Genomic DNA, 21,675 nt, shown 5'->3' with positions numbered 1-21,675 from the left:
TGGTCACAGAAATCACCTAAACTTGTGGAAATCCAAGCGCTCGAGGTTGTGGGAGAAAATCTGTCAGACATATCATATTTTATGCTCTGATGCAAAATTGCCGACATATTGTCAAAAATAAACCGACCGCATGAAGGAGCTATAGCTCTATGGATATGTAAAAGAACATTAACATCGGTTAAGTGCACGACCCATATACATAGAAGGAAACCTGATCGGGATTTGGGGCCAGGATATCCTGGGTCTCTGTACGATGAGAAAAATTTATATTAAATGCGCTTTTTCATACTCAACAAACTTTCCTAAACTGCGAAGCCTCAAAAACCAAAGCACACTTGGACGTTGGTTTGCGAACTTTAGGGCATTTTTTTTGCAAACTCGCACTAAACAGTTGTCATTGTTTTTCGAAAAAAAGTTTATAGTTCCAAAGCAGCGAACTATGTTTCAACGTTTCTCGGGCAACCAACATTTTCGTAGATAAAAAAAATTCTCCGTAAAATTTTTTACATTTCCAGCATATTCATCACCGAGTTTAACTTGATCACAATGAATCACGATTAAAATTGTGTCACGGCGATATATGAACTGTGAAATGAGAGAGCAAAAACACTAGTTCCCGCAGCTTCCGGTTGTCGCTTATCGCCAACCACCAAACCTGAAAACAATGCTAACCCACACGGAGACTACTACCAAGAAAAACTTTGGGACATACCCATGTGGAGGTGCGAGATGCGCATTGTGCCACCACATTAACCGATCTAATCAGCTCATGACTAAGCATGGGCAACATTTCTCACCACAGGGAACATTTTCCTGCAGGTCAACGAACGTCATTTACGCTTTGACGTGTGCGCGCTGTCCACGAGCTTTGTATATAGGACAAACAGGACAAACACTGAGACAGAGAATGAACGGTCACAAAAATGATATTCGGCACAACAACTACGAGAAACCGGTAGGTGCTCATTTCAACGAGCCTGACCACAGTGTTGAAGACTTGAGGGTCATGGTGCTACAGAAGGTTATAAGAAGAACGAGACTAGCGAGAGAGACGGCAGAACAACGCCACATCCAAAATTTTGACTCTATCAACCACGGTCTCAATAGAGACTGGGGCTTTATGAGCCATTATACGCACCAAGATGCCACGGGCACTCAGTGACCAACAATTATCACCTCTTCGTGCGTTTTTCCTTTTTTTCTTTCTTGTTTTTAGCGCTGTTACCGCATTTTATTTGACACGTCATTTGCTGCACCTGATGAAGCGAGATCAATCTCGCAAAAGCTCGTGCGAATAAAGTTGTTTAACAGTCAGTCTCTTATAAAAGCAGTGCACAAGCAAGCATATAGACTTAAATGAATGCAACCAAATTTTAGGAATTTTTACCGCTTTTGTTGCAAAATATCTTTAGGCTTTGTTGATATTTTATTTTGCTTTGAATTGTGAAGGTAGGAAGTGGTTTGGATCCACTTGTTGATGCCATCAATGATCCAGCCTAACATATTCATTTATGTGGTCAAAGGTTTCTTTTACGATTTGTGACCCTAATGGATGACTTTGGTTTGCCGCTTTATGTAAAAAAATAACGTTATTATTGCTATTGTAACCGACGTTTCGTCCACTATCCGGCGAGACTTCCTCAGTGGCCTGTAGAAATGATATACGCTTTTTTTCGTAACTTAAGTGCCAGAAGAACGATTCTTATTAAAAAAATAACGTTGTCAACAAATAATAAACAGAATAATGAAAGATTACACACTGGTTCCCTACAAGACATGTGAATTTGAGTTTGGGCATCACCCTAATATTAATGCAACGTATGTTGTGCCACAAAATTTCAAGAACTTCAGGAGTTGAAAAATATAAACAGTACGAAGTGCATAAACTTCAGCGGAGCACCCTTACAGCAAGTGCACCTTACTCACATTGTGTAAGGGCCAATAATTTATAAAACCAAAATGTAATTTATCAATGCAACCTAACAACGCAGTAATATTACATGCAATGAGATGATAGGCAGGATCGCCCCACTGCGCAGGTCCTTGCGGAGCGAGATTTGAAAAATCAAGCCCCGGGGAGGTTCGAACTCACGACCCTGGGCTAACTAAGCCCAACGCTCTACCAACTGAGCTGCAGGATCTCAGGGGTTTCACGGGATAACAACTCGATATTTTTGATCTAATGTTGTCACAGTAAGCACCTACACTTGTGGAAATCCAAGCGCTCAAATTTGTGAGAGAATAAATGTCATATTTTACGTTCCTTTGCAAATAATGGACATCTTATCAAAAATAAACCGACCGCAGGAGAAAGCTAGATATGTCAAAGATTGACTGTCGCAGACCATTGATGTTTATTGGCGGGCGGGCGTTGGCACCAACGTTCAAGCGCTCGACCCATAAAATAAGCAGAAAACCTAATCTAGATTCGTGCCAAGGATATCCAGGGTTCAAATCCCGGTGTGGTAAAAAAAATTAAAAAATTTAGGGATAATGACGGGCTGTAGCGATAAACACCTAGCTTCCTTATAATACTTCTACGTAAAAATGTTTCTTTTTCAGCAAATTTATTACCGAGTTTAACTACATCACAATGAACCACGATTAAAATTGTGTCATGGCGATATATGATCTGTGAAATACGAGAGATAAAATTTTGTTACAATCAGTTGGATGCTCATAAAATATCAATCTTCTGAGAATTAGACAACAGCCTGTGCAGAGTTCGAGTTTGTCAATTCACATTATAGGTATACATGAACAAAAATCGATACATTGATAATGGCACGATACTGCAAAACTTCAATAAAATGTATTAATACATGATAAATCATATAAGATGAAATGATGAAAAAAAATTAAGGTCTTTCCGGGTTGTCATTTAAAGGCCAGACTTCACATCGCCCGTTCTCTAAAGTAAGTCAGGCGGAAGTTCTGGAAAGAAAATCGTGAGTTTACCCACAAGGAAACACTGAGCTTGTTTTTAGTCGAATCAAAACAATGTTAAGTTCTGTTGTTTACGTTGCCATAGTGTGTTCCGCTGTTATTCGTCTCCGGAAGTTCCCACTTATAGTTTTTTACCTAACGAAATCATGTCCACTGCAAAGTCACCACAAAGTGAAATAGTCTGGCCAGTTAGCGAAAAGACTGATGTCAGTCATCAACTGCACTGATGTGAACTGATTCGTCGTGACATGGTTAACATGGTTTTGTAGTCGCATCGATTAGTTTCGAAAGTTTATAATAAACTCAATCTTATTTTCTACTCAACAACAAACAAGGAGAAACAAGCTCTTTATTTCATTACCTGGACAACTCTGGTTGTTGCATGATCTCGGGCTCGGCAAGTTGCAGGAACCGCACCGTCCCTTACTCCGAGTTATTGTTGGAGATTGCAATCCACCTCCACAAGGTCGTGAGCAGCTTCCCCACCTCCATAGGCAGGGAGTAGTATTACATTCCGGTTTTTTTCCTCCAACTAACCTGCAAATGAACATTTTGCTGAAATTTGACGACGAAATTCGATGCACAAAAACAATACTAACCTCACTCCGCACAACTACAAAATCAGATTATTAAGTTCGATGTACATGCCAGTAACAATCAAACTTTCATCATCCGGTTTATTTGCACTAATTATAAGCGGCTTTAGGAGAGTGCAACTTAAAAAACTCAGGTGATTTTTATTTGCATCTATGCGTATAAAAACAATGTACAAATATTACCAATAAAATTTTGGAAGTACTTACCATGCCGATGTCCCGTGAATAATTACAAGCAAACATAGACAAAAGCAAAGAGTTCTCAACATAACTTTCGCTGCTTGTAATTTGTGAAAAGTCTTGCTCAAACACATGAACTAAACACCAACTTGCATGCGTTGGTTTTTTAAGTGTTTCAACAATGAGTCACAATTCCTTCGCATCTGCTTTGTCAAAGAAAGAAGACGGAATTGGAGTTATGAATTGCAACACAAATGAAGCCAAACAAATGACACATCTCAGGAAACCACGACGCTTTGAATTTTTCAGGCAACGTGTCACGAACCAAGTTCTACGCAAGTCATGAACCAAGTTCTGCACAAAATTCTAGACGGTATTTAATTGAATGCAACAACATTTTAGGGATTTTTACCGCTTTTGTTACATAATATGTTTAGACGTTGGTTGATATTTAATTTGCTTTCTATTGTGAAGGTAGGAAGACGTTTGGATCCACTTGTTGATGCCATCAATGATCCAGTCTAATGAATTCATTTCTGTGGTCAAAACCACCAACTTGCCCGCGTTAGTTTTTAAAGAGTTTCAACGATGAGTCACAATTTCTCTGAATGCTCTTTGTCAAAGAAAAAACACGGAATTTGAGTTATGAATTGCAACTCAAATGAAGCCAAACAAATGACACATCTCAGGAAACCACGACGCTTTGAATTTTTCAGGCAACGTGTCACGAACCAAGTTCTACGCAAGTCATGAACCAAGTTCTGCACAAAATTCTGTGAAGGTAATTATTCTTTCTTTGGTCACGTTGCAAAGTCCTTGCAGACTCCAAAATCGTGTAGATAATGGCTTACACACAGCGGTTAATCTAGCGCCCAATAGGATATGTTAAAACAGCCAAATGGGTGAACAAAAATGGGTAAATTTCTGCTATGTGTGTTTGTGTTATTTATCGCAAGGTGTCGCCCCGGTAGCAGAACAAAATATTAGTGCTGGTGATTCGTGCAATTTACATCACTCATGTTTGAGAGTTACAACAAGTTTTTGCTGTTAAAAGAAAAACATATGCATCTTTTATGGTGCTCTTGATCACGAATACCTGAGTTATGCAACGGAACACCCTATGTCCGCCAACCATAGGTCCGCCAACATACCACTATATTGGATATTGATCATTCTCAATCGACTTTAAACAACACAGCATAAAAAAGCGATAGAAAACTTCATGCAGATCGAATAGTTGAAGATTACATTGCAGAGTTGCGGTTGGTTGCACGGTATGACTGGCAAGACGTCGAAGATTCAAAGAAATCACCAAAGAACATCATCTTGCTTGGTATCAATCCAGAATGAAAGTTACTGTAATGTCATGTCTACGTAAATGTTCCTCGTCTGGCAAGAAGTTAAGCCAAAACGTGAGTAGAGACAATTTGAACTGATGTAACATGAACGGTCGAACAAATGTCACTGTCTTCTGTTCTACTTGCCATGCGAATTTAACACTGAATCAAAAATGTATGAATACATGATGAAACATCAAAGGACAATAATCTAAGACTCTGGTGACAATATATATTAAAACATCCAACTGAATCTTTCTGATAAATCTAAACGTTTTTCAGGTAATATATATATGTTTACTTCGCTTGAAAATATAGTCTTTAAGTAAGTATGGAATTGCCAAATAGTCTTATGGGCAACAAAGACCTTTTTTTCGATCATATTTTTACATAAACAATGATGAAAGCAAAGGCAGAATACACTTCGTATATCTAGCGTCATGAAACTTAGCAGGATGGAGGTTAAATCTGAAGTGTCGAAAGCAAGGCATGGAATTGGTCTATTTCGTCCCTTTATGTGCACGGGTCGACAAAAGAAATAGTAAATAAGTCTAAAGTAAATAAGTTTCAGGTATTAATCCCAAGAACAACGCAGTATTAATACCTTTTATACACTATTTGCGCCTTAATCAACATTTTCTATCGCAAAGTGTCACTCTGTTTATTTGCGGTGTGCGCAATAAGTTCAACTGCTTTTCATTCCCGGTGTCAGTCGAATATGACCCGCGAGTCGCACTCATGATCAGAGCACTTTGGAAGACATAAAATCTGTCGATGCGGAGACCTATTTAGGGATCACCCAAGTTGACAATGCTTTGTGGTTGTGGGCGGTTTGTAACGTAGTAATAACGATTTGTTTGGGTGATATTTTAGCAAACGTAAAGTAAACCAAAGAGTAATTAATGTTCCTTTTTATCACGCTATCTGAAGTCATATGCTTGAAATTATAAACTCATCGAATAGTGGTAACATGTTTCTAGGGGACTGATCGCTGAAACTAAAAACGCAAATAAAGATAGCGGATTTGAATGTGGTTTGGAATTGCTCCACTGACGTATAATCGCCCGTGGTTGAATGAAAAAGTAGACTGCATGGTTTAATGATGGCTTATAACTTGACAAAAGAACAATTGTTGTATTTGCGTGAGCGAAAAAATCCCAAAACACTTTTACATATAGTACAAGCGTTATTGTCTTATACTGTGTGACTAGAATGATGCTGCCAAAAGTTTAATAATGGTGTAACGTAATCACAAAGAAAAACATATGCTTATGAAATGTGAAGCATTCAGTGATATGAAGAAAATTTTAATACAATCGTTTACTTGAAAAAACTGCTGAGAAATGTAACTGATTTTTCATGTTTATTGCTTAGAGTTCAATTAGTAATCCTTTCTAAACATGGGTACATAATGGCACGATAATTTTAACCCATCATCAAAATGTTTAAATGCATGAATGATGAAGGGGTGTTGTATCAAGAACATTCCGGGGAGAACATTTGAACATCAGCCTTGAGATGCTGCAAAGAAAATTGAGTGTGTTTAATGAAATGTTTTGGTCGACATGGTAGTGTCAATAATGTATTGTACGAAGTTATGTTTTTGGAAATTCATGATAACACAATTTTGCACACTTGTCAATTCCTCAGAAAAATGAAGTTCAAAATGTATTCCAATTCCGTTTCATGTTTACGTGTGCTAATCTATTGCAAGACAAAGGTTGTTCTATAGGTGGGAGGGTTTGGAAATCCGATACATGAAAGTTAGTTAAAGCATGGACTTTTGTGTTTCAGTTGTTTAGTAACCTTGTGTGTCCAATCGTTTCTACATGTAATCATAGTCACAGGAATGAACAAAAATCAAAGCTGGAAATCGATTACAACTAAAAGATACAAGATGTACCAAGCAGTATCTATGATAATCTATAATATTGTATTGTATGGTCGATCATACATCAAACCGCTGTAAAGTCGGTTATGTTCTATGAATCATGACCAGTAAAAAATGTTTTGTTAGGTTCATTTCTAATCGATACTAGGAAACATACCAAAGCACTACCTACCGTTTTCACACGTTTTGAAGCAGATTGTCGCAAGACTCCGGTTGTTCCAGACGCAGTCGACTGGGCAACAATTTTGATTGCAGATTCTGCAAATAATTGTTTATTATGACAGAAGAAGCAATGAGCAATAATTATTAGGAAATTTGGAAATTTTTCGATGGGACAGCAGTGAGTGTTACAGAATTGTGACGAGGTATCTTCGCCCATACATGCTTGACCACCACAATTAGCTGCAACCAAAACCTGTCGATTGCGAAACAGTGTACCGTTACCACATTCAACAAGACAATCGTTTAATTTGCTCCACTGTCCCCACTGGCAGTTAACCGGGCCACCTTGGGTGTTGCATCTTTGCGACTGCTCGGTTGGTCCTGTGCAATTTAAACCCCCATACCTTACGTATCGAGCGGTTTTCCTAAGTTTTGTTTGAGTTCCCCCACCACAACTTACGGAGCATTTGCCGTAATTGCTCCATTCTCCCCACAAACAATCAACAGGGCAAGGCCGAGTGTTGCCGGATTGGTTAAAGGATGTCTTGCCCACACATGCGGTGCCACCATGTTGTTCCTTTACTTGCACCGATCTTGTTTTCATCTCATTTCCTCCTCAACAATTCACAGAACAGTTTGCAAATTCGCTCCACGCTCCCCAGATGCAGTGTATTGCACAGGGCGTGGTTGTTACAACTTCTTACGGATGTCGACGAACCGGAGCAAGTTACTCTTCTATGCCTGGAACTTATGGAGATCTTTCTTGATCTAACCTGTGTTCCCCCTCCGCAAGAGACAGAACATGTCCCATATTCACCCCACGAACTCCAACGACAATCGATCGGACAAGGCGACGAGAGTTACAAGATTGGAATAACGTTGACGACCCAGAACAAGATACACCTCTGTGGCTAGAACTTACGGTGACGGGCAAGAGTGTTCTTGGGAGGAGACCCTTGATCTCCTCTGCGTTCCACCATCACAAGTTGCTGAACAATTACCGAACTTACCCCATGAACTTCAACGGCAATTTACAGGGCGATAGTATATATTACACGAGCGATAGTATATATTACACGAGCGATATGAAGACGAAGACCCAAAGCAGGAACCTCCGCAAGAGTGGGATCTAGTTTTAGAGCGAAATCTATGCTGTGTTCCTCCGTTTCAATTGGCGGAGCATGATCCGTTACGCCCCCATGGTCCCCACGTGCAATTTACTGAAACAATCGTGAGAATAATAGTCGAAATGCGATATCTTGAAACAAAGACTTAAATAACAAGCACACTACGAAACAATTTAATGTACAGAAGTTGTCAAGCTGTGTAACTTACGTCCACTCAGAATGTGGAGTATATTCACTGAATACACTATTGGTTCCAATGTTCTACCATTAGTTCGCATCTAGTTTGGTATCGATCGAACGGATCGACGTCGACTCCGAAGTCACCACAAGTGGAATATTTTCTATCCGGTTATACTTAAAGACTGATTAGTTTGATTGGTTTCATAATTAACTCACTCGGGGAGATTGCCTTCCACCTCCACAAGGTCGTGAACAGCTTGCCCCGCACCATAGACAGGACGTGGTGCTACATACACTCATTCGATTCTTCCAAATCAGCCTGCAATAATACAAGGAGTTTTTACCGGGATTTGTATTTCTGTTTATCGGAAAAACTCGATTTACAGAAACATCATCAACCTCACTCCGTGCAACAACAAAAAATGTAAACAACTACAAAATCCTGTAATTCAGTTTGAAGCACATGTCAGTAACATCATGCACCCGTCACTTAGTTTATTTATGCTAATTATAAACGACTACACGGAAGTACAAACACCACACAAAAGTGATCAGTTGTTACCCATGAACGTATACATCCGAAAAAAATGCACAAATATTATCATTAAAGTTTTGGATTTAGACAAGTACGTACCATGTCGATGTGTCGTGAATAATTGGCAGTAAACATATGCAAACGCAAATAGTTTTCAGCATAACTATTGCTGATATATATTTCTGCTACGTTTTCCTAAAATAAACGTTCGAACACTCAAATAAATGTCAGACAACCACGTTGCCCTTGTTAATTTGAAGTTTAAATGATAAGTCATAAAAGAAAAATGCGTGACTTGAGCAAGGAAGCGAATTTTAAATGAAGCCCAACTCGTGACACATCTCTGGAAACAACGTTTCTGGCATGGTTTTTCGGGTACTGAACAAGTTCTACACAAAATCTCCAGGAATTATTTTTATGCAACTTTTGTTTACGGATTTTTGTCGCTTTTGTTACATAATACCTTTTCAGTCGTTTTAAACAATAATTGTTTTGCTCGGATATATGAGGAAGAAGCGGTTTTGATCCAGTTGTTGATGCCAACAATGATCCATCCAAACTAATTCTTTGAGTGCTCAAGGGTTTCTTTTACGACTTGAGAATTAAATGGATGACTTTGGATTGCCGCTTTATGAAAATAAATAACTTTGTCGCCAAATAATCCACAGATCATATATTTTTTTTTACACTGCAACCTGCAAAAGACGATATTTTACGATATAATATATCAGGTTTTCTTCTTTTTATATGGGTCTGGCGCTTGACCAATGCTGCCAATTGGTCGGGGGCTTTTGTGCTGCTACTGGGGCGACATCTTGCGACAAATAACACAAACACACATAGCAGAATCTTATCTATTTTCAGTTCATCTGTTTGGTTGTTTTTTGATTTTCTGTCGGGTGCTAAATTAATCGTTGTGTGTAAGCCATGGAACAAACGTTGTTTTGTTTGCGCTTTTATCTTTTTATCCTTTTATATGTGTAAGTTGTGGCGACCGAACTGTAGTGTTCGCCTGTGCATTGAAGCGTGATATTGCCTTTTTCTCGTGTCGCGATTGTCGCCTTATATACTCGTGTTTTTTTGTGTTGCTCGCTCTTCTAATTCTCGCAATAAAGCATCAACCGCTTTATTGGTGACCCCGAGGCTCCAAAATCGTTATATGGAGGTCATGGAGACTGAACACGCTGTCGCGTTGAAGCTCCTCACGTTCTGGCCCACCCAACCACGTGTTTGGTTGCAACAAGCCGAGGCGCAGTTTGCGCTAAAGAAGATCACAGCAGACGAAACGAAGTACAGCGCCTTTGACCGCGAGTTTCTTGCGCTGCATCTGGCTATCAGGCACTTCCGCTATTTTCTGGAAGGGCGCAAGTTTACTGCGTACACCGACCACAAACCCCTTACTTTCGCATTCAGGAAGGCTGCCGACCCTTGGTCTGCTCGCCAGCAGCGTCAACTTTCAGAGTTCAACATTAAACACCTGGTGAGGTGTTGAACTCATGACCCTGGGCTAACCAGGCCCAACGCTCTACCAACTGAGCAACTCAGGGGTTTCACGGGGTATATACTGGCCAAGGCACACTGGAAGCGCAAGCGCACAACTTGCCAGGCAACCTTCACACGTACGTTAGCTGTGATCGCCAACCAAGGACCTGCGCAGTGGGGCGATCCTGCCAATCATGCCATTGCATGAAATATTACTCATAACTATTAAAAAAATTTGGCGATAAAAAGCTCGTTGCGGGCACGCACAGGTTTTTGAGATACAGCCGATCACAGTTACGTTTTAACCGTTGCGAACGCAAAGAATATAGTTACGTGACGTCATAGAAGGCACTTTAGTCGTTTCAGATCTGCCAACGAAGCTTATTGCAACAAACGGATTTTGATTGTTTATTTGGGCTTCAGACAGATATGACCAATGTCCCTTAACTATTACTGCGACAAGGTGTTTTTGTGGTCAAAGCATTTATGATTATATATTTTTCCACTCTTTTAAAGTCAAGACATGATTGCTAAATGTATAAACTTTTCAAAAACACGACTAAGACAAACCATTATTGGTTTATTTTGTCGTTTTGTCTACTCCCGGCAAAAGATAAGTAATTAAATTTTGACGCTCATATCTACAGTAAAAGGCGCTTTGCTTGTATGACGTCCAAATCGCAACAGCGAAAAAGGTTTACGATTATTTGTCGACTTTTAATGCTGTTTTCTCCTTTCTTTAACGTAGATCCGAAAAACTTTGGAAATATGTTTGATGTAAATGTACCTTTCATTTTTTGCATGCACTTGACTCAAACTGCTTGCCTTTTCGCCGAAAACGAGAGGGTCTGTCTTAAAACCGTTATGTAAACGGGGTTAAATTGATTCACCGACTTCAGCTAATATATCTTTCAGATTGTGCAGTAAACCCCTCTTGTATCTTCTCAATTCGCCGCTTTAACAACTATATTTTTAGTAGTGTTTGTATTATATTGAAATTATTAATTTCCTGAAAACTAGAAATGAAGCTACATTCGAAACAAGAATTAGACTTAAACCACTGAAGTTTAATTGATAAGTGGGATATTTTTTTGAATATACGCCAAGATTGCCACGTTTGAAACTATGATATTTGCCTTCGCAACTAAAAACGTTTAAACAGAGCCGATGTGGTTGTCATATGAGGGAAACTATGCTAGTTTTGACACTATCCTATAAACCAGGGGAAATTTTGGGGGGTTACGGCACACCAGACTTTAAAGTTTTAAATTACGCTATAGGTGCAACAACCGGTACATACTTTATTTAGACATATATTTTTCTCCTCTCGTGTTCGTGGTTGAATGTGTGGCAGTAACGCTGCTGGTATCGAAAATTAAAAAATTAACTTCATATGTTATGCTTTTTGTCATATTTTAGCAATTACCATCAAGTTTACCCAATAGTTTACAAAAACTTCTGGACTAAAAACTCAATACATAACGCCTTCCCTGCACACTCCTTTGATATAATTGATTGAAAAGGCTTAGATACAAATCGTGCCTGATTCAAGCCCGAATGCAGAGGTGGGATTTAGCCGGTTCGCGAACCTGTTTTTGAAAATTTATGACCTAAGCGAACCCGTTGTTAACAACCGTATGTGTAGGCATGTGTTTCACACCGCGTGTAATGACATGCTGCTATTGGGAGAACCGGATGCTGAAATATTTTGATCCCGCCACTGCCTGTATACGCCCACGAATGTGCATGTAGTGACGTCAGACAGTTCATTCCTTACATTATAACTGCTTAAAACAATTAGTCACTTTTAGGCGTAATTCGGACGACGAAAATGAACGGGTTCGTGCCAATTACCAGTTTGTTCCCAGAAAAAACGGCAAGACTACGTTAGCATTATGTATCGAAATGTTTTGTTGTATTTAATGCACAACACGAAACGTACTTACAAAGATTGTAAATTTGTGGTCACCGCAACATGTAACGTGGTTGATACACATTAGCCTGTTCTCGAAGTGGATTGAAAGCGAAGCTAATTTAGTCGGTTTGAGCGCGAGAGCGATTAGGCGCTCTGGCACTCCTCCTGCGCAAAATAGTTCCAAGCAATAACAGGAAAGAAGTGTGATGCTGAAAAGAGCTGCGCCAACGCTTCAGAGACAGTGCACTACAGGACGACGAGCTAGATTTGTTATTATTTTATTCAATTGATAGCGGCATATCTATCACCGTTCTTAGTTTAACGCTTCAATTGACTACTGTTTAGTGATGGTCAGAGCAGTCAAAAGTGTTTTAATAAAGCCAAGAAAAAAAATTTTGTATTGTGATTCAGTGTATGAGGTTCACAGGCTTCGCAGCCAAGGCATTGCAGCCAAGCTGGATCAGCCACTTTTCCCGACAAGTCGGAGCGAGATCTGAAAAATCAAGCTCCCGGTGAGGTTTGAACTCACGACCCTGGGCTAACCAGGCCCAACGCTCTACAAACTGAGCTACAGGAGCTCAGTGGCTTCACGGGGTATATTGTGGCCGAGGTACACTGGTGCGCAAGCGCACAACTTGTCAGGCGACCTTCACATGCGTAGAGGATCTCCACCACCGTAATCAGACAACGCAGAAGTAATGCCATGCTTACGCATAGCAAGGCGGGATCGCCCCACTGCGCAGGCCCTTTATATTTGGCGATCACAGCTCGCTATGCGTAAGCATGGCATTACTTCTGCGTGATTCAGTGTACTTTTAAACGTGTATATTTTGCAAGCAGTAATTTTTTATGTTTAATCATTTCCTTCGAACTGACTTTCGCTTGACGCTAGTTCTGCATCACATTACATATTATTATTATGTTTATAGACCGATGAAGTTTAATAAAGAATTCCAATGTACATATATATATCTCTGTCGCTATACTTTGTCGCAGCAGGAAAATGTCCCGATTCCGTGTTGCTATTTTGAAGTGATCAGTCTTTAAACCCACATTTACTATAAAATTGGAAAGTTAAAAGGAACACAATAAAAATGGAAGGAGACGATTTAGGTAAGACGAATCGAAAATGATATACTTCACCTATTTGTGAGAATACGAACTAAATGAATTATTGTGTTCCTTTCAAAAAAGTAGAATAACGACCGAAACGTCGACCGAACAAGTTTTTCTTTTTGCTAGAAGAGCCTTACATTACCAAGTGATATGCCTGGCAGCATCAGCAACAAACTAATGAATTATATTTGGCCAGGTGGTAATTTTTGCACTTGTACATGTATTTTAGATTCCCATGAACTCAAACTTGCACTTAAGTTGAAAGCTTCCTGTGGCGACGATGGAAGAGAAATCGTAATTGATCAATCAGCTTTCACTATACAAAAACTGGGAGACATTTATTTTGAGAAGTTCCAGAAAGCTTTTCGTAACCAACAAGTTCTACAATCGAGGTTTGATGCGTTGAAATGTGCTGCATTATACCAAGCTGCCATGGAAAGGTTTAACATACTGAAAAAATATTATTGCATTACACAAGCACAAACAAAGTTACAAAGTCTTTACAAAGCTATATTTGAAAATTTCAAAATAATTGAAAATCCTTTAATATTGTTTTCCATGATTGAAAAAACTAAACAACTTGTGCAAAACCTGAGGAATGAAACTCAGACAGATTTTAATTTAATTAAAAATCCGTTTATTGCGGAAGGAAAAAATACTACAAAAAATGTTCAAGCAACATTTTACAACCTGATGGAAAAGTATCAAATTTCAGTGACAACTAAGTTCACAGATTTAGTGAGAAATATCTTTACTGAATGTTCCGCAAAAGTTTTAAGCGGCGAACCACCTTGTTCATTTGCACTGGTGGGTTTGGGATCTTTGGCTCGATTTGAAGTGACGCCCTACTCTGATTTTGAAAGTATTATTGTGCTAGAAAACCAAAGTGATTTAAACGAGTCAGATATGGAGTATTTTCGGAATTACGCAATGCTAGCCCAGCTTGTTGTAATCGGATTGGGGGAAACTATTCTTCCGTCAATGGCGATAAAGTCATTGAACGACTTTGAAAAAGAAGGAGGTGATTGGTTTGTGGATGTAATCACAAAACGCGGTATTTCATTTGACGGCCTTATTCCACATGCTTGTAAAAATCCTCTTGGCAGAATGCCAACTGAAAAAAAACCGTGGAGCACAGAACTCATTCAAACAGTTGATAATATGTTGCGTTTTGTCGATGAGGATCTCGAGCTAAAGGAAGGATATCACTTGGCTGAAATAATTGTTCAGTCGATTTTTGTCGCGGGTGGAAATAGGGAAGGACAACCAGATGGTAAAAGTGTGGGAACAAAATTTCAAGATATTGTGTGGGAGAAGATTCGTAACAAAATGAGGTTGCAAAGCTACAAACAAAAAGCAGTTGAAGGCCTATTGGAAGACATTAGGACATACAGCTATCTTTCGTTAGAGCACGGCAAAGCAGTTCACGTGAAAAAGAATTTATATCGTGGCATCACAATTTTGCTTCCTTCGTTGGCGATGCTGATGTCAGACCGGCCTCTTAGATCCTCCTACGACATTGTTCGCCAGTTTGCGGATTTCCGTGCAATCGACCAAAGTTTTTATCATGATCTCATGACTGCCGTCGCGATTGCAAATTACGCTAGATCTAAAACCTACTTCGAAAAAGGTGCACAATGGGACACAGTGGCTGGAGGAATTTCTCTTACACGTTCGGATAATCAAACCTCCATCCTGGACACTTTGTCCATGTCTGCAATTCAACATTTGTATCGTGTAGGATTTGAGTTTCACGAATCGATACGTAATAGCAATTTAATGAATGAAAAAGAACATTTTATTCTGGAACGAAGTAGCAATGAGTTTTCACTGGGAAATTTGCTGTTTCGTTTTGAGCAGTATGATGGAGCGATTAGACATTTTCTAGAAGAACTGAAAAATACAGTAGAAGAGGATGATAATAATCTGAAGAAAAAATCTCATACACACCTAATGCTTGGAAGATGTTACTATAGCTTGGGAACATTTGATAAAGCTTGCTTTCATATTGCAAAAGCTCAACACTTTTGTCAAAGTGGAGGTTTTTCTCGAGGAAGAATATTGCTTTTTCGAGCTTTAGCCGAGAGAAAGTTGAAAGGAGTGGACACTGAACATTTATTAAAAGAAGCCCAACAATGTTTTAAAGTATCTGATAGTGACCCAGAAAATAAAGATGAATACTACATACAATCATTTGCTGGAATGCTGCAACAAGTTTGCCAGGAAGATTCAGGTTTGGTGCCGGAATTGATTGAAGTTATGGTTATCACCGGGGATCGTTTGTTAAAAGAAGCCAAGCTTCCGTTTGTTGCTCTTCAGCAATACCGAAACGCACTCTACCAGATGGACAAATATTACAAAGACGAAAGACACGTAATACTTTATTTCTATGTCATGGAATCTGTCGCTATTTGCGAAGGAAAAATGGGTCATTTTGAAACGGCTGTTGATTTGTGGTTGGAATTATTGCAAAGATTGAAAACGATGTCAATCGATGAAACAATAAATATTTCGGTTCAAAGGGAATATAGTCCGCTATCATCAGTGAGAAAAAATATATGTGAAATTAAGGCGGCTGTATATGGGGTAAAGAACCTTGACACTAGGATTAGTATTTGTGAGAAACTGGTTTGCTTCTTTGAATCATGGAATTTAAACGAAAAAAATCGTGTTCTACGGGATAGAATTTTGGCAAATTTATGTTCAATTTTGGGTAAGGTGTATGAAGAAGCCAACTTGTACAGCAAAGCATACGTTAGCTTTTTGAAAGAAAGGTTTATTTATGGTAAAATTTATCACACCTTTTCAATGCTAAACAAAGACTGTAAACGTTGTTGTCCAAAATTATTTTGTGATACAAATGGGATCGAAACTAATGACATTGACAAAGCTGTCGATGTAGTTTCCATTTTAAGACAATCAACGAAGTTTTGTGGGTTATTAACATCTGAAGATCTATTGGAACTCTTCATGAAAGTGTTGGAATTTTCAAACAAACTCTACGACAGAAGTGAGTTTCATGACTTGCTCTTTAGTCTTTTGATTGAAACTCTGATGAAAAATGACAACAACATGTTTTCCATGTATGTTTTACAAATTATGTTGATGTCATTATGCAGGATCACATGTGTTGAAAATTACGACAAACTGCTCGAAGCAAGTTTCTGTTTTGCTGTAAACCTCAGTGATCTTGATAAAGCTTCTGTATCAGACAGAAAACTCAATTTAGCTGGTTTGATGGAAACATGCGGAAGATTTTGGAGAGAACAAAACGTAACGATTTACGCAAAACTTGCGTATCAACATGGTCTGGGCTACCTTGAAACCTTGCATGAAATTTCAGTAACAACCACGTTTAGCAAATATAGCTCAGTACTTTTGGGAATTGCATTGGGATTGGAATATTTTGAAATTTCATATGATCTGCGGTTTCAAAAGAACATTTTGGTAAACCATCCCAGTTTCGTTGTTCCGCTTGATATCCGTTACACATATGTTCTTCTCCGACTTATTAGTCCACCTTGCGATGATATAGCAGAATGCCTATCCAGGATTTTATTCCAAATAAGTTTGTCACCTGCACTTGAAAGTTGGATAAAAGACGAAAGTGACACCGCAATCACCAGAGACGTTATTACCTTACTAATCAAAATAATATTTATGTTTCCTCGAGAAAATGTGCAAGAAATGGATTTTGTACCTTTGGGGGCAGCCCTGCAGAAAATATGCCAACATCCTCTAATTTCATTGGCAATTGTTCCGAAAGTTGAAATTGCACTGGTAAGTCACATTTGCAAACAAATTGTTTGTCACTCAAAATTACCTAAATAAATCAATGGCGCATTGTAATGTGTTGTGGGAGTCAACTGAAATGCTAAATTTTATCCACTCTTTCTAAACAACCTTTTTACAATTAAACATTCATAGAGCTGTCTGGTTGGTCTACACTTTCAGCATTACGCAGAAACCATTTTTAATTTTTTCCTTATCACTGTTTGCAATGTAAATGCCTTTACTGATCAATTTTTCAGGCGTTTGTATCATTTATGAAACACCGTGTAATCGTGCTGGACATTCTTTTGGCTATAGCGACGATGTACGAGAGTATGAAATTTTATGCCGATGATGAGAGTTGCCTGAATTTTGCTTTATGGCGATTAATAGACGAAGAAGAATCTGTGGTGTCAAACGTCAACTGGCAAGTATTATTGGAACTGAGCAAATTTGTAAAATTGGCTGCGATTTTAGGCAACATGATGCAAATGCTGTATTTACCAGTTAAAAGTGCATTACAAAAATCCAAACAGTCGTGGAAGGTCTAACATTGGGTATAAAGACGGAAAATTATTTTCATTTTAGGAATAAAGCGTGGTGCTTAAAGCACCTTAGTCAGTGCTGCATGATGGAAATGAAACCAGAGAAAGCCTGGCTTTATCTTGAACAGGCGATGGATTTTTGCCCTTACTTCGAACGATATCGAAAACTCATGCAAGAATGCCAATCTCAACCTTGCAAAGAAGAAGCATGTCGTGACTTCTTGATAATTTTGACAGAATGCCTTGAACAAATGCTGAGTGCAATTACATGGAAAGAAAATCTTACTGATCACATTTACGATACACCTGAACGCATTTGCGATATCCACCGCGAGGATAATCCTTACAATGAACCTGATAGTGGAATACCACATTCATTTTATGAACTAGACAATGAGTAATCTACATAGTTTGATGTTTTTTATGTGAATTTGTTTAACGTTTTACTTTGTATGCTCGAGTTTTCGTGCCTGTGTGACAGAGGTGTGATGCTCTGATCGGTTGTTTTCAACAACTAACATCCGTCCGTGAGATTCAATGGGAACCCCAGGGAGTGCTTCCCAGAACACTACGTTTTCGCGGAACCCTGGTTGATAAGCTCTGATCTACACTCCTATTCTAAAATCAACAAAATAACTGTGTGTGTATTTAAATGATATTTTTTACCATTCGTCCTATATATATTATTTTAACACGAATTCTCTTGATGCGGTGTGCAATTTTGAGTTTTTTTGTTTAAATGTTCCCTTTGGTGCATTTTAACTTTGATTTAATAAACCTCCGGGGCCGCAAAAGCAATTTTTAAAACATTAACGATGGAAAAAGTAAGTGCAAAAAGTTTGAGAACCACAGGAATAAGACATGTCCATTGAACCAGATACCTCATATTTTGTGTTCTTCACACAAACCTTTAAATATGGCGACAAAATCATAACTGCGTTTTTCAATGATACTCATGCTGTATTCAAACGTTTTAAACTGTTTTTTATTGTGTTTTAATGAATGCAATTTTACATGGAAGAATTTAAAATGGGCTACTGTAAATACATTTTTAGAGCAAAGTTGTTGATAAAGAGTGAAAGGCTTCAAGGCACTCCATTTGTTTGCTGATTCCGATAATAAGACTTTGTAAAAATTTTCATATGCTATAATTCTTCCAGATTAGTGTATACTGCAGTATGACAATTATTGTAGTTAATTAACTCCCTATTTTTTGATGGAGTTCTAGTAGCACACCGGTATGGACGATTACTAAACGCTTTACCCCACTGCACCAATAATCTTATTTATTTTGCTTGCTACTGTGTAACACCATTAAGTAGCGTAAGTGGAAATAACCATCATTGATGATTGGTGCCTTGTGACAAGGATTATATAACCCACCGATCAACTCTATGACCATATGTTACCTGTCAATCAATGAAATATTTGAAATAACGTGTTTATAGCTCATCGTTTGCCTCTCTGTAAAGGATCATGTAAGTGCTTTTCATTCTGTCTTTTTTGTCGTAGTATGACCTCAGCCATGTATTAATGTGCTAAAACAAAAAAGATTCAGATTCGGCCGAATCCGAATACCTGCACCCAATATTCGGCCGAATCAGAATATTCAATGACGTCATAAGTTTACATCCTGGTCGTAAAAAATCACATGCGTCGTTTATGTTTCCGCTTAATTTTATATCAAAATTATTTATGCGTTAAATTTGCCAGTCTTTGCTACACATAATCCCATTATTGTGTTTAAATCCCAATGACAAAGCGCGATTCTAAGTATTCTTGTTTAAATTTGAATAAACACAATAATGTAGAATTCGACGTTGGATATTTAAAAACGAATACTATTCGGCCTAATCCGAATATTCGGAATGGGTCCGGTATATCCTACCCCCGACACAGACAGCCGATTAATGTCACTGTTTTTGTGCTAAGTTCTGAGGGAGTTATGTTATTTCAACTTTACTTCAAGGTATATAGAAAACCCTACAGCAGTGATTCTCAACCGTGGTCCTCTCTACAGTAGAGCTGAACCATATGACACCCTGAACATCCATAAAAAGGATTTTTAATATAGAATGGGCACCCTCCGTTGCCCCCTTAAAAACGATCCGTGGCTCCACAAATTGGCCGCAGATCACCGTTGAGATACCTTATGGCCTACAGACAAACGTTGCACAGAATATAACTAATTGTCTTTTAACGCAGAATATACCGTGAAGTGGGGCAATGAAATAACATTCGAAAATGATTGAAAAAATTCATGGACAGCATTGCAGATAAAAAACATAGTTATAAATGGCACAAACGAATATTTAGGAGCACACTCTATATACTCCTGTGTTAATTGACACCTAATATTTTTCAAAATACCGGGCCCATCTGAAGCTCCCGTAAACATTATTATCTCTATAATTGCATTTTATTATCTCTATAAAGTTTTAATTATGAAATCTGTTGCGTCCCCCAATATACTGAACGTTTTATTTTGCACTGCCAAAGACCCTGTGAAAAGCATTAAAAACATTCGATCGTTGCTGTAACGTTATTAGTGCGCTATGTGTCAAGCTCACTCCAGTAAGTGGCGAAAAAAACGAACCATCATCCATTCGACTCAAAATAAGACGGAAATATAGTTCAATATTTTTAACGACTAGCACAAATGCACTAAAACTTCAGAAGCCTCACTGCAACATAGCTGTAATGTGTAAAACTATTTGAAAACATCCTACAAAAATCAGGAAACAATCACGGCATAAACAACGTATATACATACTGCAACGCATGCATCGACCGATTAGTGCACTACATCTACTTTGGTATGCCTTTCCCTTGTGTACACCTACACCCCCCTTCGGACGGCTTTAAAATTAATGACTATAGTTCCATGTACGAGCGAAACCACCGAAAGTTTGCTCTGAGTTGTTACAGTGGGTTTGTCACTATGACCATATAAGGACATTTTGCGCTGTGGCCTGATGCTTACAATGCTGCCGCACCTAGTGTAAGAGATTTACTGCGCGGTATCCTGGAAAACAGAAATCGAATGTTTGTCATTGCAATAAAACCTAACATACAAGGTTCTGTTGTTGCGCAGTGTGATTAAAAGCAGTTTGATACTGATTGTACCATGCGCTGCCCAATTTACGATATCTCGAAAAATGAATTCAAATGCTTGATTGTAGGCAATAATTTGTCGTTACGCCTTAATGTATATTTGGTCAAGTAATGTTTAATGGGTGACTGTCGCAAATAAACTTGCACGCATCAAACGTACCTCAGTCCAAATACGCTGCTCATGTTTGGAACTTTAATAGATGACTTTGGTTTTCCGCTTTATGTGAACAAAAATAACGTTATTATTGCTATAGCAACAGACGTTTCGTCCACCATCCGGCGAGACGTCTTGTAGCAACGATATGCATATATTTATTTTCGTAACTTAAATTCCCAAGTCGTAAAAGAAACCTTTGACCACACAAATAAACTTTTAGGGATGGGTCGACAAGTCGATCCAAACCACTTCCTACCTTCACAAATCAAAGCAAATTAAATCTTTTTTCTTTGACAATAAAGATTCAAAGGAATTGTGACACATTGTTTAAACTCGGAATGTGATATGACTTCCTGCCTGTGGAGCTGAACAAGCGGAGTGGTTGACAATCTCCAAGAATAACCCGGAGTAGGGGAGCGTGCGGTTACTGCATATTGCCGAGGCCGAGATCGTGCAACAACCAGTGTTGTCCTGGTAATGAAATAAAGAGCAGGTTTCTCCTTATTTGTTGTTCAGTAGAAAATAAAGTTAAGTTTGCTTTTAATTGATGAAACTGATCAATGTGATTACCAAACCATGTTGGTACTTTCGCCAATAAGCTACAGCGATACAAATATTAGC

General features: G+C 38.6%; 1 long non-coding RNA gene across 1 annotated transcript; it reads right to left on the bottom strand.

Annotated features, from left to right (window-relative positions):
* Positions 1 to 2,560: 2,560 nt before the first annotated feature.
* Positions 2,561 to 3,890, bottom strand: LOC145908019 (uncharacterized). The gene is made up of 3 exons (XR_014402916.1): positions 3,750 to 3,890; positions 3,308 to 3,483; positions 2,561 to 2,934 (listed from the first exon to the last, which is right to left on the bottom strand). It is a non-coding gene; the product is annotated as an uncharacterized LOC145908019 (long non-coding RNA).
* Positions 3,891 to 21,675: the final 17,785 nt, after the last annotated feature.

Source organism: Ascidia mentula, chromosome 7 (assembly GCF_947561715.1).
Source record: "Ascidia mentula chromosome 7, kaAscMent1.1, whole genome shotgun sequence".
Lineage (NCBI taxonomy): Eukaryota > Metazoa > Chordata > Ascidiacea > Phlebobranchia > Ascidiidae > Ascidia > Ascidia mentula.
The sequence above is the reverse complement of the archived record's forward strand: the minus strand, read 5'-3'. Positions and strand labels throughout refer to the sequence as shown.